The following is an 11,203-nucleotide window of genomic DNA, read 5'->3' as shown; positions in this document are numbered from 1 at the left end:
TTGGTTATTCTAGCATCAAATTTTGAAATCCTTTCTATTAAATCAAGAAAATTTTCAGTAGTCTGTATATATCATACTGACAATGCTGACTTTGGCTAAATACTGTTCAAATGATACTATTCTTTCAATAATATTACACTAATATTCTATACTGACATTTAATTTCTTTGTTGAATCCATTGTTTGGCAGTTTATTCAATTCCTTTTTCAGTTCTAGAACTTGCATGAGTGCTTTTTAGTGTATGAAGGTGAAGTTTTAAGAACATACGAGTTTCCTGTGAAAAATGCCTTCATTGGCCAAAGCTGATCTTGAAGATGGGCTGCGAAAATAGATAGCAGCAATAGCAAAACACTTTGCCTTTGAACTTTGTTACTCCCCTGCCTAGAATGCTCTGGCAGTCTTTCTTGATCTCATCTTGTTTCCTTGCTAAATTCAAGTCTCTGCACAAAAGGACCCCACCTCTGTCATTTTTCTATCCCCTCTTCATTTCTCTTTCTACCACTCACGATGACTTGCTTATCATGCATCTTCCCAAGAGAACATAAGCCCAATGAGAACAGGGACCCTGACTGTTTTGGTCACCACTGTATCTCCAGTATCTAGAACAGTTACTGACCTACAGTGAGCACTTACATAGTTGTTGAATGAATGTAGTTTCCATTCTGAAATTTTTTTCTTTATTTCATCAATGAATTTACTCAGCCCAAAGCCAAAGGCCCTCTGTTATTTCCTATTAAGTTAATTCCTCTATAGCAGTGATTCTCAAAGAGTGGTTCCCAGACGAGTAGCATCAGCATCACCTGGAAACACATTGCAAATGCAAATCTCAGATCCCACTCCAGACCTACAGAGTCAGACGCTCTGGGGGGCAACACCAGCAATCTGTTTTCATAACTTCTTTAGGTGATTTTGATGCATGATAAAGTTTGAGAATCACTGCTCTATATATTATAGGAGTTGGCATTGTGAATTACTTTTTAAATATTACAGTCCCACTGTGATTTGTATTAAAGGCACATTGAATGATAGAATTCTTTTTCTTTTTTTAGTGTGGACAATCTGAATTGATCATACATTATTCTAGAACTCCCACTTAAGCTTATTCAAGAATCGATCATGAAGACAATCTTTCATTATACTTTAAGAAATACCTTAATAAGAGAGTAAATGATGCAATTGGTTCAATACCCTTTATAGTTTATTTGTGCTGGCAGGAGGTGACTACTGCTTGAGGGCTATGGGTTTTAACTTTTTCCTACTTTTTTTTCCTACTCTTCCCTCTTTTTTTGTTTCAGTTCCTAAAACTTGAGAGGAAAATGGATTTGAGGTGGAAGACAAGTCTGTCTTGGGATTGAATTTGGGAAAAATTGAAGCTTTCATTGTTCTTTTAGTAGAGAGAATAATTAGGATCTTAGTGGTATTTCCATTTTTATATATTCATAATGGTCTTATCCCTAATCTTTCTGACAGTTATCTAAAAGAGATCAAGGATTGTTATTCTTCTTTCTTAACTGATGTGCTTTGTGGATGTTTTTTGTTGGGTGTCATGCACTCTAGGGTTTATGAATTAAAGTTTGCTAAGTGTTACTGTGAAAGACTCTCCAAGCTTCATTGCCTAATCCAAATCTCTTAATTGGTGTGGAAAGTCAAATCAGCAAAAAGATTGTCCTCAAAATAATGAGATACTTGTTGGTCATGCTGCTTTATTTTATTTGGTTTAAGCTAGTGGTAGAATCCTTTCTTATGTATTTTTTGAGAGGATAAGGAAAAATATTTTATTGTCGTATGCTCATTTTTATGAAAAGAGGAAATGGACAAAGAAGGGGACATTTAAAAACATTGATCCCGAGGAAGGGAAAAATGAAACATGTCATTTATTGGAAGTTGACGATAGTTTAAGGACAGCTAACTTTCTGCAGTGTCTGTACTTCCATATCTAAATGTTTTCCTGCATGAATTCTCCTCTTAAATGTTAAGAATTGTTTTCTATAGGCTAAAAAAGTGAATCACACTGCTTTTTAAAACACCCACACACATATGTACACACGAACAGAACTCTATCTTTCAGATCTCAGCATAAATCAACTGACTGACTTTGTCAATTACTTTGTCCCTTTTTCAGTTCCCAAGGATTTGAGAAAATGATACCAAATCCCAAATGAGAGGGAATAAAGGAGTTCATAAAAAGCTGAGATTCCGTCAACAACTCCATTTCAGCAGCCATTGATCTGGTGAGTGGAAAGATTACAATTTTATTACACATACACACACATATACACTGGTGGCGTAGATGTAACTTCCTTCAGGGCAATGACATCATGGCAGAAACATACTCCATTGCCCCTACTTCTGGATCATAGCTGACTTGTGTTACTTGAGTTGTGGAAAGTGCTGATGTCATATGAGCCATGAGTGTGGAAAGAAACCTGGACTTAGAAACATAACGTCTGAGGTCAAGTTCCACCTTGGCTCTTATCAGGTCTTCTACCTGGGGCTGCTCACACCTTTTTTGACCTTTCTGGCTTTTGTCTCTAAAACGGGCACGATACCATGTCTTTCTTTCCTAGGGTTTCATATGAAGTCATGGATGTGAACAATCTTTGTAAATGCTGTGCATGGTTCAAGAGGAAGATATTATTAGTGTTATTATCACTATTAACAACTGTAAGGCTTTTGAGAAATAGAACATGAAAATAGTGATGCAGGGCAGCCATGAAAGATATACATATCCTGAGTACAGAGAGAATTGGGTCAAACTGAGAGCATTTGAAGGAGCACTGAAAGATTGCTTGTCTCATCATTTCTTTCTCACTTTCCCTAAATGACATTCATGGCTCCTGGGAACCCACGGCTCCTCATGGAGCTTCCTGAGTTAATCTCAAAACAATGAGAAAACTTTGAATCTCTTTTTGGGTTGCCACATTGCTTTCCCTTTCTCAAGACATTCCTATCCCTCTCTTAAAGACTGAATTATGCAGGGATGTTGAAACCTTGAACTCTCCCCAGTGAAGGGATGGGGAAAGTGGCTGCACACTGAAAAATGCAAGGCATCTGGAAAGAGTGCCCAGAGGCTGTAATGTGCCCTGGTGACCAACTGGCTGCCTGTATCCTGTTCTCTCATTCTTTTATTCCCTCCAGACATCCTTGGTTTCTTTTCCAGCCCTGAGTAGTAATGACTTCTTCATCTGGCACAGCCACTGGAGAGGGAGAGTGAAGGCCTTCCCAGGCCACGGGGACCATGCCCTGCTTCTATTGGCCGGAAGAGATGATGGACGAGCAGCAGATGCTGCTGTCAGCCCAGCCCAATCGCTTAGCCTCTGGAGATTATTGATACGCAGTAGAGGCCGGTCAGCTGTTCAATGGAAGAGTCCCAGGGTCAATATGGGTCCCAAATCCAGGAATATCGGAGTTCTTAGAAAGCAATTGCTTCTCAGCCCTATGCATAGAATGCTAGTATCCAGAGAGCCCCACCTCAGAACCTGAGACTAAGTATACCCCCCAAATATGCACTCTCAGAAAAGCAGCTGAATAAAATTCATCCAGGGTCCCTGAGAGGTCCTAGCACCCATGGGATGTTGCCTCTTTCTTGTCCCTCCTTATCACCTTACTTTATTTCCAGATTTAGTGACAGTGGCGTTCCAAAGACACACCTGACAGTGCTGCAAACCCCACTCTGTGAAACACTCTCCACCGATTAGTGCTGACCCAGCATTAGGCTCCAGAATGCCTGTTCAAACCCTTTTCCTTTTGCCTAGTGTTCTCTCAGGAACTAAGGTTGGCCTTTTACTTGGCAGTTTGCACACAACTCCCTGATATGCCTGCAGCACTAGTCCCTAGTTCGTGCCCTGTGTTTGTAAAGGGAAAAGGGGATGGGGCTGGACACTTTTTTTCTATGAACTAGACCTCCTAGATTCAGTTCACTTGTAAGTGCTCAGCATGCCGGCCCTCTTTGTGGGCTCCTTAATGAACAGCTGAGTGGTCTCTGATGCATTTCAGTCAGTGATCTCTGTAGGGTGGAGGTGGAGCCTAGCACTGAGCAAGGCAGCAGCTGCTGCCTTCCATCACTCTCTCTGGCCAATAGAAAGAGTGAAGGACCTGCCCGTAGGCAGGATAGGCTGACTGCTGACTGACAAATGAAGGATCCTTACTCAGGCTTGTAAGAGAAGCCCGTCAATGTCATGATGGGAAGTATGACTCTGACAGTGGACCTTTGCTCCAGTGCTCCTTTGACAGGTCAAATACTTTTCAGATTCAGAAATATTATGTCTGTTTACAATGTCTCATTGATAGTAATTCCTTATTATCAGATTGTATGGTTTAGGGTCAGGATGTTATTTTGGGAAAAATGACATAGCTTCTAGGGCTACCTAAATATATCCTTAATGTTGAAGACTTAAGATAGGAAACATAAATTATTACAAAGTAAGCCTGACTGGCAAAGTAGTACAGAATTAACTTACACTTCAATGGATTACAAATAGGTTAAAGCAAATATTTTTAAAAACTGCACAGAAATAAAACATTTAAATTTTTTCTTTCTAGCAGTGACCTCTCTGGTATTCATCTTTCCTGGAATAAACTCATATTCTGGGTGTGAGTTTGCTTTTCCTGCTCATGGGACCTCAGCTAGCCCCACTATCCATAACGACAGCACCCTCTCCCTGGGATAGCGCAAAGTCAGTGACTTGTCAGTGGGATGTATAGTGCCTCATGCCTTTGCTGAGTAAGGTCTTTTTGTGAATGCATCACAGTTTAACTTCTCTCTCTGCCCTATCCTGCTTCCTTCCTTTCCCTTCCCTTCTCTTTCCATCAACAGGTATTGATCTAGCGAACACTCCTCAATAAATTCCTCATACAAATCTCCATATCAGAATATGCTTCTTCCTCTTGAGGAACCCAATAAATGACAAGGAAAGAGTTTTTAAAAGTTAAAATATAAAATTCCTGAAGTGGACAGAATTAAATAGAAAGGCTGATAGATAATGTCCAGAAAATTTCCCAGAACCTAGAACAGCTAGATGAGATGTGAGAAAAAAAATCTGATGTTCCTCCAGGAGTTTTTTGAAAAAGGGAACAGAGAAAAAAAGGAGAAGTTAAAAAAAAAAAAACAAAAGTAGAAGAAAATTCCCAGACTTAAAGGGCACAAGTCTTCAGATTGAAAGCATTCCACTGAGTATTCAGCTAGATGGATAGAATAAAGATTCATCTTTAGGCATATCATCATTCAGTTTTAAAACATTGAAAATAAAGAGAAGTAAAAACAAGGAAGGTTTAACTACCGCTTTTAGGGAGTAAGTCTGGGGAGTAGGGGAGGAGGGTATAGAAGTCTTTTATTTTTCATTTAATATCACTCATATACTACTTGCAGGAATTACTTTATGACAAACATACAAACTAGTAGATAAAATCTTCGTAGTCTTTGATTCTGTGTAATTTAATTGTCTAAGAAGTTACAGCTGACTTTGAGTTCAGGCTCCAGAGTAAAACTGTCTGCATTTGAACCCTGACTCCCCTGTTTTCTTCTAGTGTGAGCTTGGACAGTTTCCTTAACCTCTCTAAGTCATCCATCCCCTGTAAAATGGGGATGACTGTAGAACCTACCTTACAGACTTCTGTGAAAATTAAATGAATATGCATAAAGCTATATGCATAAAGCATTTAGCTCAGGGTCAGGCACATAGTAAAAAGCAATGGACATTAGCTGTTATTATTTTATGAAAATAAACATAAATATACAGATAAATTTATATAGAAGATGTTTATTACAGTATATTTTGATAATAAAAACCTGAAGCAACTCAAATGTCTAACAACAGGCAAATATTTAAATGCTATGTTGTATTTATAACATGACAGTCAGTTGTTAAGAAAAGTCTTGTTTCCTAAGAATATTTATCGACATGAAAAAACACTGATTATATAATCTTAAGTGAAAGACAGGCATAAAACTACCTGTATCTATATCTGCATACAATACACATACATATGTATATATATATGTAGATGGATATTCCAATTTTGTAAAAGAAAAATTCTAGGTATATAGTTAAAGCCTGGAAGAAAATAACTAAAATGTTAATGGTGGTTGTCTCTTTAGATGATGGGGTTACAGGTAATGTTTACTGTCTTCTTCACGGAGCTCCCACCTTGGTGGGAGGGGAGGTCATTTGTCTCGTTTGAGGAGAGTACCTCCCTAAGGTGGAGGCTCACCCACGCAGCCTGTGGTCACCTCTCGAATGCTGCCAGAGCCCTGCTGCTGTCAACCGTGTCTGTGTCTCAGGGAAGCACCTGAGAGCTGAGGAGAGGAGAGGCAGGAGGAGGATGGCAGGGTGGGAAGGATGGCGACTGACTCCCTTCAGGGCCCTGACAGATCAGCAGGCGTAATTATGACCCCCTGAGCTTTGGGATCCAGTATGTAAGGAAATGATCTCTAGAGAGATTCCACAGGTTTGGTGAGCAATGAGTTAGGAGAAGGGAGTAGAGGGTATGCACCTAGATGAGTGGCTTAAGGGTCCGATTATCTCCCACAACGTCCCGTCCTCCTTTCAAAAGATCAACCAGGTGTCCTTTGGCTCGGCTTCGTCCTTCATATCCTTGTGTGGCCCAGCCCTCCTCTCTGCACAGGACACACACACATCTTTCAGTGCTGCCCTGTCCTTCCAGCCCACGCTTGCCAGTCCTTTAATCTCCCTCCTTCCAGCACACAGCACACCCAGAGCTCCACACATTCCATCGGCTCAGGACTCAGCTCCCAGGGCTCTTTCATCATTGGAAGACCTGACGGTTGTTGCTAAGCAGAGTATACAGGGCACAACTGTAGCAACTGTTTAACTCAAGCTAATTCACGGTATTTCTCAGTTTGCCTGGATTATCACTGGGGAAGCAATAACTTCCCAGTTTACTACAAAAGCTGATGTACCTTGATGAGCTGTTATGAAAATGATATTTATGTTCTATGACTTGAACTTTACTCAAACCCCAGGAAGCGAACATTTATTAAGTTTATATTACTTGCAGCATAATGATGAGTTCTGCAGGAAAATAAGAAGTCACAAAAGAAATAGATGACATTGAACCTGGGTTAGATAGCAAGCCCACATTTTTGGATCGGGACAGACTGGCACTTATGTGCTTGCTTTTTGTTCCACTTAATCAAGTGACTTGGAGTAAATTGTGTATGCCTGCACAAGGTCTGAACTCTAACCCATGGAGGTCACTTGAAATTAAAGAGAACTAACCTCAGATTCTGGCTCCACCTTGTGCTAGTGCTGTGATAGGTGGCCAATTACTTCACTTTTCTGAGTCTCAATTTCCTCATCTGTAAAATGGAGGTGATAGCAGTCACTGTGAAGGTGAATGAGGACATGTGTGTAAAGGGGCTTCTAGGCGTGTGCCTGCGAGGTCATCACTCAGCAAATATGGGTGCCCCTCCCCCCCCACGTTAAACGGCTGTTCTGTGGACGTGAGTGTAAAGTCGAACTATGTTTTAATCCTGAAAAATGGCTAAGATAGTCTATATTCATTTCTTAAGGAAGAATGAATACTACGAGGATTGGTACAATGGGAAATGGAATGATCATTTGGAACTTTCTGTTCTAAAATAATTTCTGACTTAAACTGAATGTCATTGGTTGTGAAGAGCTGGCCCAAGACCTGATGAAATAACTCAATGGGCCTCACTCTCCTGGTTTTTACATATATGATGAAATATAATATAGCCCAACATGATCAGATTCCGAGATCTTATCGGCTAAATGGATGGGAACTCTCAAGCCTGGTGTCTTTGTCGTAGTCCAGGAACATTTTTGTTGAATGACAAACGCATAGGGATTTTCAGACTGGAGGCTGTGACTGATTGCATGTGTGCAGCCCAGGGATGTTCACTGTGGGAAGGCTCTCACCTGCTCTGTGGTAGGTAATAGAAGAGCGCTTTAAACATCCTTCTCTTGTGGCTGACGGGCTTTGACATTTATTGTATGCTGCCTGGGTGCTAATCACCTCACTCATTTACATGCTTATCTCTTTAATTTCTCCCAACCATGCCTTCCCATGGACTATTTCTGAACCAAATGAGGGCAATGTCTCCACAGCATGGAAAATTCACACATTTCCCATGGCCCTTTGGGCAAATTTACAATCAGTGACACAAGCGGGAAAGTTAGGTGGGGTACCAGCTTAGGGGAAATAAACAGGGAAATCTAAACCAAACTAAATCAAACCTGAGCACAGTGAGACCAGGACTAGAGAAGTAGTAAGGAAAGGAAAGGAATATTTACAGAATACCAACTATGTGTCTGGCACTATGCACACATGACCTTGAAAGAATCTACTACGGTGGCTTCCCTTTTAGACCTCAGTCCTCTTTATGGCATAGGATCTTTTGAAATACACCTGAAATAAACATGGACAAGCTGGAGAACTTTGGAGGGTGTAGGATAGGGAAGGGAAAATGTTAAGGCAATCTTTGACTCTTTCCTCTCCCTGAAGTTTTACATAGATCTGTCACCATATTCTGGGGTGTCCTCCTTGAGCTTAGAAGAAGTGATGCCTGATGGGGAGAGCATGAGCTCAGGGCTTAAGGGTGGCTCTGCTCCACTTACTTTATGACTTTGGGAAACTAGACTCTGAGGGTTTCAGCAGCCTCAGGTGCAAAATGGGGATAATATGTACCTCAAAGGGTTATTTGAGTATTAGAAATAATGTTTGTAAAGTGCCTAGCACATATTTAGTACTCAAAATACTATGGCTATGACTTGCATCTGTTATTGTCCCTAAATCCAGTGCCCCAAAATCACTTGCTTAGATTATATAAATTTTTTAGGTGACCTACTAGTATTGTTACCTGATTCGACACCAGAGTGATCTTTCTAAAGTACAAATTTAATGTCCCTTTCGTACTTCAAAATCTTGAGTGCCTAAATCTTTAGTGCCCTTTCTTAAGGCATTTCTAAAAATATAAATTTATTTATTTTATTTTAATTTATTTTTGGCTGCGTTGGGTCTTCCTTGCTGCATGCGGGCTTTCTCTAGTTGCGGCAAGCAGGGGCTACTCTTCGTTGCAGTTCGTGGGCTTCTCATTACAATGTCTTCTCTTGTTGCGGAGCATGGACTCTAGGCACGCAGGCCTCAGTAGTTGTGGCACACAGGCTTAGTAGCTGTGGCACACGGGCTTAGTTGCTCCACAGCATGTGGGATGTCCCCAGCCCAGGGCTCAAACCCATGTCCCCTGCATTGGCAGGCAGACTCTTAACCACTGTGCCACCAGGGAAGCCCTTTCTTAAGGAATTTAAAGAGCTTTAAAACTTGTCCCCATACTATTTGAGAAGACTTTCTATCCTTCTTCGCATCCTCCATCCCCAAGGCATGCTTCTCAGGCAAGCGGTTTATGCAGTCACACAGGGCCTTGCTTTCAAAAGGGACACCATCCTAAGGCTCTATCCTAAGGCTCTGGTATGGATTTCTTGAAATTCTTGATGATTTTATCTTTGAATTTGTGTTTTGTGAGCTACCACACAAGTAACAATAGAACATGGGCATAAGCAGTGCTGACATATTAGACTGTAGCTTACACGAGCATGAGCTCAGCTCTGCTGCAGCTAATGTCTGAGCCACTGGTCTGGCCCCCTGGCATGTACCTGGGACAGTCTGGGGTGCCATGGGTCCCCAAGGGGGCATCCAGGGTTAGAACCTGGACCCAAATTGGCAGTGGTCGTGGCAGCAGTAGAAGCCGAAGCTGCAGCAGTGGCGGCAATGATGGCCCTGGGAGAGAGGTGTTGTATGGGGTCAATACCTGCACGGTGGTGGGAGATGGGCTTCTTGTCCATCCCTGGAACCCATCCCTGTGCATTTGCACAAATATGAACTCTCCAGACTGAGGGCAGGTTCAGGAACTCTGGCGATGGGACAATAAACTTTGTCAGTAAATTATTACAAAGTCAAAACGTACACACACATATTGCAATAAAGCGTATCAGGGAGTTATTAGAATTTTTCAAGGAGTTTTGAATTTCTGGTTTTGAAAACTGCTGCAACATTACAAAGCAAATATCCATAGGCTTAGAAATGGAAATTAAATTTAAGGATGATCACATTTGATAGAAAAGAATGCTATTTTCATATGACACTTCACATGAACCATTAAAAGACAATTACAAAATTAAGTTTTCCTTGTAATTGAAGACACAGAGATGGAATGCATAAACAGGTATTTTGAATTATATGCAAATCACGAAGCTACTTTTAGCTTCTTATATAACCTCCACAAGTTTTAGGAAATGTCACAGGAAACATTAAAATGTCATTGTATAAATTTACATTTAAATTTAAATTCAGATCTACATGAAATTGATTTGTAGAAAAAGTCAAATCTTTTTAAAAAATTGTTCTGAGAGTTATCAGTTCTAGATGTACTAAAATTTATATTATAAAATAATTTATCAGAACTGTATCTCAGTGTCACTGCCTAGAGAACAATTCCAGTAAATTTGCAACAGCAGAAAGGCCGCTAGAAATTATCAACAATGTTAAAATTATTTTATTTTAACAATAGTTAAAATTATTTTAACAATAATTAAAAGCAATTAATTAATTAATTGCTTTTAATTATTGTTTGGAAATTTAGTTCCTAAGAGTACAAATTCTTAGTTGCTAAGAGTACAAATTCTTTTTTCCTTGTAAGTGAATTTGTAGAAAAATGAGCCAGAAACTAAGATATCACATTAGTAAATACTGTTATTCATTATAGTACATAAAATTATGACACCAAAAATATTTAATCTTCTTTGCAATTTTCAAGTATGCATTAGTCCTATATCACTATTATGATTCTATTACTTTCTTTTTTAAAGGTAAAAGCTTTTTTTTTAGTACCTTTCACTGCACTTTTCCCCCTGCTTTTTGAACTAAAAGCCTCACATTTTCATTGTGTAGGGCTCCACACAATATATAGCTGACCCTGCCCATCTCCCCTACTATTGCTCACCTCCTGTTAGGCACCGAACACACTTCTGTCTAATAGTTGAACCCACAATGTCCTTCCATTTTGGCATTCCTTTGGTTATGTTGTTTCTTCTGCTTAGAATGACCTTCCTGCCCTCTTACCTGTATAAATCCTACTCATCCTTTCATAGACATATTCTTGTAGCACTTTGTACATACATTGGTTATAGCCTTACTATTTTGTGCTATCATTAGCTGTTTATA

General features: G+C 40.0%; 1 long non-coding RNA gene across 1 annotated transcript in view; it reads left to right on the top strand.

The window, feature by feature from the left end:
- Positions 1–2,123: 2,123 nt before the first annotated feature.
- Positions 2,124–11,203, top strand: part of LOC136792457 (uncharacterized) — a 188,784-nt gene continuing 179,704 nt past the window's right edge. Inside the window, exon 1 of the long non-coding RNA XR_010836270.1 lies at positions 2,124–2,232. This is a non-coding gene — a long non-coding RNA (uncharacterized lncRNA). The remainder of the gene's footprint in view (positions 2,233–11,203) is intronic.

Source organism: Kogia breviceps, chromosome 13, assembly GCF_026419965.1.
Source record: "Kogia breviceps isolate mKogBre1 chromosome 13, mKogBre1 haplotype 1, whole genome shotgun sequence".
Classification (NCBI taxonomy): Eukaryota; Metazoa; Chordata; class Mammalia; order Artiodactyla; family Physeteridae; genus Kogia; species Kogia breviceps.
Note: the sequence above shows the minus strand (reverse complement) of the source record. Positions and strands in the feature narration are given on the sequence as shown.